Source organism: Eriocheir sinensis, unplaced genomic scaffold (assembly GCF_024679095.1).
Source record: "Eriocheir sinensis breed Jianghai 21 unplaced genomic scaffold, ASM2467909v1 Scaffold97, whole genome shotgun sequence".
Classification (NCBI taxonomy): Eukaryota; Metazoa; Arthropoda; class Malacostraca; order Decapoda; family Varunidae; genus Eriocheir; species Eriocheir sinensis.
The window spans coordinates 224,574-230,662 of NW_026112352.1; the positions used below are offsets into that span (position 1 = coordinate 224,574).

General features: G+C 38.9%; 1 long non-coding RNA gene across 1 annotated transcript; it reads right to left on the reverse strand.

Moving 5' to 3' along the window:
• Window positions 1–932: 932 nt before the first annotated feature.
• Window positions 933–5,845, reverse strand: LOC126995054 (uncharacterized). The gene is made up of 4 exons (XR_007749881.1): window positions 5,712–5,845; window positions 4,256–4,438; window positions 3,116–3,174; window positions 933–2,116 (listed from the first exon to the last, which is right to left on the reverse strand). It is a non-coding gene; the product is annotated as an uncharacterized LOC126995054 (long non-coding RNA).
• Window positions 5,846–6,089: the final 244 nt, after the last annotated feature.

Here is a 6,089-nt window from a genome sequence, read left to right on the forward strand (position 1 = left end):
CACTGGTCCTGTGTCCCAGGGTAATGGGTTCCTAACACCACAGGCTCATGGGCTAATCTTACAGAGATGAGCACCGAGGCCACGTTCTGCTACAGCGTATGCCCCAGCCTTACCTTTACCTTTTGCAAAATGCTCTTAGCTGAGTAAAATATCATACTAACTGTACAAGTGCCAGATAATGGCAAGCATTGCATACTGCTTGACAGGGCAGAGAACAAAAGCTTCTAAGCATTACAACTGAAATAAACAATGGGAGACACTCAAAGCTTGTTAACTGAACATGACCCAATTTATAACAGGCAAAACCAACAATGGTGCGTTATATACAATGAAAACTGTATAAAAATATTGCAAGGCACATCAATATAAGAGCAAAGCATCATAAAACATGCTGAAATACATGATGGAGGACATTAAGAAGGTAACACATGAGTTGTCTTAAATGGAATGCAATAACTTGGTGGTCCTGGGAGACAGGCGAGCCTGGAGGTGAAAATGGAATGTAGGACACGGTATGATCTCACAAGCTCTGACCTTGGTGTCAGGGTCATGAAGATATTAAGCTCAGGAACAAGTATGCATCGGAGGCACATATGATAAAAGCAAATGAGACAAAATAAGGCAACTCATAGTGTAAGAAAATAGCAGGAAAGTTATGCTGCAGTATGTGCCACACCAAATTACAGGGCAGAGAGTGATATGTATTTCATAGGCTACATCAGTAAACATGTAGCATTTATTGCAGGAAGCACACATTAAAGTTGGATGTAATAAAATATATGTTTTTAGCACACATTAAAGTTGGATGTAATAAAATATATGTTTTTAGCACACATTAAAGTTGGATGTAATAAAATCATTTGATATAAAACTCCTTGAACTGGCCAACCAAACAAACCACTCTCTGTCCCCCCCCCCCCCCCTTTAAAAAAAAAGCATTATTTTTCACAAGGTTTATGAGGCATTAGTCAAGAATATCAACTGCCATTACATTTTGTAAATCATACCTATGTGATTATGTATATCATATAAAGCAGAAAAAAATTTGCAGGCTGTAATACAAACAAGATTACTCCTGGAAGCCACATTAATGATGCCAGACACGTGATGATAGACACTTAGTGTGATGAAATTACATGCTGTATTTCACATTATGAAACCAAGCCAAGTGTCACTGCAGGACATATTAGGTAAGGCAGACACCAAAAGCTTGTTACCTGAACAAGATTAAATATAACAGGCAAAATCCACAATAAAATATTGCATACTGTTGGGTAGGTAAGAGAACAAATGCTTCCAAGCATTACACCTAAAATAAACAATGGTAGATATTCAAAGCTTGTGAGCTGAACAAGGTCTGATTTATAATAGGCAAAACCAACAATGGTGCATTACATGCGATATCTGGCAGGGGATTCCTTGCATTACAATTGGAAAGTGGCAGACACCTAAAGCTTTTTAACTGAACAAGATCTGATTTATAACAGGCAAAACCAACAATGGTGCATTACGTGTGATATCTAGCAGGGAAGATAAATGATTCCTTGCATTACAACTGGAAAGTGGCAGACACCCAAAGCTTGTTAATTGAACAAGATCTGATTTATAACAAGCAAGCCCAACAATGGTGCATTACTTGCAATATTTGGCAAAGTATGTGGAAAAAAATTCTTGGCGTAACAAGAGTAATACTAAATAATGGCAAATCCCACAAAGTTTCTCTTCTTTTGACAAAGCCTGTGCTCTTTGCTGCAGGGCTGTCAGAGTCTGTTTGCTCCAGCCAACATTTACTGAAATACCCCTGAGTCATGAGTAAAGTGTTGAAACTGAAGACAAGTGAAATACTGTGCTCAGAAATCTATTAGCATTTGGACTTTGAAAGTATAAGGCCAGAGCAAACCTCCTCTCTTGTAACCCATATCTCCTACTAGGCTTAGATCTTGGCATCTTGCAGCATGTTGAACCTGACCTCAGAAAAAATCCATCCCTATTGGATCTAAAAATTGCTGGCTCTGGGCAAAACTGCCCAGGATTTGTAACAACCTGGGCTTTGAGCTGCCTTGCCTCCCGGTGCAGACGACAGACTGTTGTGTGCAGCAATTTTCACTTTTCATGTCTGAAAATACATGAAAAAATATTTAATCACAATTCTAAATAATAAAATATGTGCATGTAATTGCATTATTTTCAGTGCTATAAGGACAGTGAATCTAAGCATTGACATTATGTCTGCACGCCAGCATCGATGGAAGGCTTCACTTAGATTGCCTGACAAGAGTAATATTTTCAGGAGAGATGGGGGAGAGGATACAACTGGAGACTCTTGACAGATATAATGTCAAGATCTACAAGCACCCATTTACCATATATATCTTTGATGTTCAGTCCATACTAAAACATTTGTCAATGTGTTGCCACACTAAAAATATAAAAATTCCCTGTTTCTGCAATGTTAGTCATACCTAAGCCCTGCTAAACCATCCAAGTGAATCAAGGATGAGTTCTGGGCGGCAGCATGAGCCAATACTAAATGGCACCACTATAAAAAAAAAAAGCCTGCATCATGACAGGCCTGGGCCGACCGCCAGGCGCCTGAAGAAAACCTACCGGCGCTATAGGCAGGTGGGGAGAAATAAAAAAGGGATCACATCAGAAGAATGGACAAAGGTTTGTTAGTGGCACTTCAAGGTTATGCTACCTCTTCAAAGATTGGCCATTGATGGTTTAAAGTGGAACAGGATAAACAAGAAACAGGTAGATATCTGTGGACACTACTGTTACTATCAAATGCCAGCCTATGGCAAAATTTGAACCTATGCTATCAAAAACATAAGACCCATATGCTGATCACTCGACTAATCGTAACGGTACTACAGCCATAGAAACATAATAAAGAGTTTAAATATATCATTCAAAATTTCAACCTTTTTACATACTTTTTTTTTGAGATATGAAGCCTACTGGTGTAACAGATGAATATTGAACTCAATTTGTATGCAGAGATGTGAGGTATGTTATTAAGCTGTAATGTTTCCAACACATTAGTTGTGATTAAAGCAACACGGAATAGTAACTAAAGAGGATAAATTATCACTGAGAACAAGAGGTTCCTTACTATATTGTGGTGAGCTTGATGGCCAAGTCGAGTTTCCTCCAACCCCATCAAGTTCACACCTGTTGAGAGGCAATTTTTTAATCAAAGTGAAAAATGGATGCAAATGGTCACTAAAATTAGTTATTATACTTGGTGTCACAAATTTGGGCAAAGAATTTAGGGAAGGACTCCTGGACTTGGCGTCACTGATGAGGTATGCATAAATGATCTTGTGCACTCATTGGGCTATAATATATACATTGTTATAATGTGTATTATTGTCTTGTTTCTATATATTACCTACTGATAATGGAAATACATGTCAGGATTAATCATCAAATACAAGGAAAAAAGAATCATGTATGGAAATTGTGAACTTTTAAGTTCATGTAACAAACAAAGTTTATTATACACAAAAAGGTTGGATACTTCAGATGTAAAAGATTTTTGGATATAACATCACCCCCTTCCTCCATATTGGTTCTTTAAAGCAAGGGTTGACTACAGCTGATTATTATTTGCGGCAGGTTACACGACACTTTTTTTAGTGCAAACCATCTGGAAATCAATGATCATTATAAGGAATACTTCTCATGAGTAGCTATTAAAGCTTGACAACCTAGAAGGATGCACCATCAGACTGTAAAGGATAGATATATTATAAGACATAGCTACATTGGTGGATCCAAAGGGGGGCCCAGGCCCCCCCAATGTTCCTGAGTGATACAGGAAAACTAGCTCAAAAGCGCGCTGTGGCTAAAACAATGCTTTGGCACAAAGTCCAGGCCGTTATACCCATTGATTTAGGTCACCACCAGTTTTTCAAGACCAGGACTGCCTAGAATGGCTAATCGGTAATGCTAATGCTCCTTCCACCCGCAAAAAGTCTGACATCCTCCCAAAAACTCATTTCCTGGATCTGCACCCAAAGACATACCGTAACATGGTTCAATGATCATGGACAAAAAAAAAAAAAATGTTAAGACAATCAATATCCAGTCATTTCAGGATACATAAATCAGCATCCATATGAAGGAATTCTACAACTTAAAAGTGATGTTGAGCAGGGCATGTGTTAAGTGACTTGCACAGTCTATTTTGTGAAGTCATAATTAGATTAATAACACAACAATCAACAAACACTAGATGAAGTATTCATACCAAAATCAGTACATGGAGCTGGTGCACTGCAATGGGAAGCACATTCCTGCAGCTCACCAAGAGGGTTGAATGATGCCATGTACTTCAGGGGGGGTGGCTAAATGTCTTCACCCTTGGCCTCTTTCTTGGCCTCTCCCCCTTCAGCTGCCACATTCTCTTGGATGATATCGGACGTGTTCGGATCTGTTGGGACGTAGTTGTGTTAGATGTGGAATAACAAACGACAGTGGAACATGGAAGGAAAGAGTATGTCCACACGGTAAAATACAGAGATGAGGATTGCACTGCATTAGTTGAGTGATTACAAGATGTAAATTGAAATTCTTTGGATACTGAAAGGATGTACGGGGACAACTGGGTGAGAAGGGAGAGAGATGCAGATTTTTGTTATATAGCTAGATACACCAATGAAGACTTAGGACATACACATTCAGAAAGACCACAATTTTGGCTGCTAGACAGAAAAACACTAGATGTCAAAGTGCCAGGACATTGAAGGAAGTAATAATAAGAAAAGCAATAATAATTAATGAGTATAAATATATTTCTGATATTTTTGTTTATCTTAATGCTAGTATTGGAATTTTCAAACACTAAGAATATAGTAAATAAATAATGATAAATTAATTAAAATAAATACATTAATTGTACTAATACTACCACTAACAATATTAACAGCACTGCATCTAATAGACTGAGCAATAAACTGAGTCTGATATGTAACCATAATTAAACTGTCTCTGTCTGAGTGGTATGTGAAGCTTGCTCCATGCACCATGATAGGAATGGCATAGATGCATGCAGGTTGCTGAGATGCTTACAGTCACCAGCCACTTGTAGATATGGCACCAAAATGTGTTGGAAGCATTGGCGGCCAACTTCCATTTATTTAACTATCATTTTCTTTAAACAAAGGAGACAGCTCAAGAGCAACAAAGCGTACTAGAAAAAAAAGCCCCACTACTCGCCACTCCCAAACAAAAGTAGTCTTGATACACTCTTCTTGAAGGTCAGATTATAGGCAGGAGGAAATGCGGACAATGGAAGGCTGTTCCAGAGTTTATCAGTGTAAGGGATGAAAGAGTGATGCTGGTTAACTTTTGCATATGTTTGGCAAGATAGAACATGCAGTAATTGACTTAAATTAGAAAAGTATAGATTTAGGAGGGAAATGGGCAGGCATTGGTTTAGTAATAGGGTGGTGGGGGAATGGAATAGACTCAGCAATCACATAGTGAGTGCAGGGACGATAGCTTGTTTTAAGAGTAGACTGGATAGCTACGTGGACGAGGCTGACAGGTGGTAATAGGGAGGAATCTGGAGCTGCCGTGTGTAGGCCATTCGGCCTCTTGCCGCGGGAGGAGGGGAGGCATGCAGTTAGCAAGTTCAGAACAACTGTCAGCGTGAAAATGATTAGAATTTCCACATTATCATTATTTATATATATATCACTTACCCCGGCTGGCATCCTTCCGTAATAAATGTAGCTTCACACCAGGCTGTGTCCTCTTTATCACCACAAAGGGACATGATTTGAGGCTCCGGCTGGTAAACGTGGCGGCCGCGGCGGTGTTATGATTTTTGAACGAGGTAGCGTTGCAATCGGAGCAGAGAAAGATATTGCTGCGAATAGCGGTATAATAAACAGTATAAGTTAGACCGAGATAATTATATTCACCCTCTTTTCCCTACAAACCAATGACTCAATGTATATATATCATCATTACTGATGGGAGTCAGCGTGCGTGCTAAAACAATGAGTTTGGAAGAAAAAACATGATCACATAGTTTTAAAGAACGGCAGTAGGGCTACAATTCATTGGTTCATTCCAGT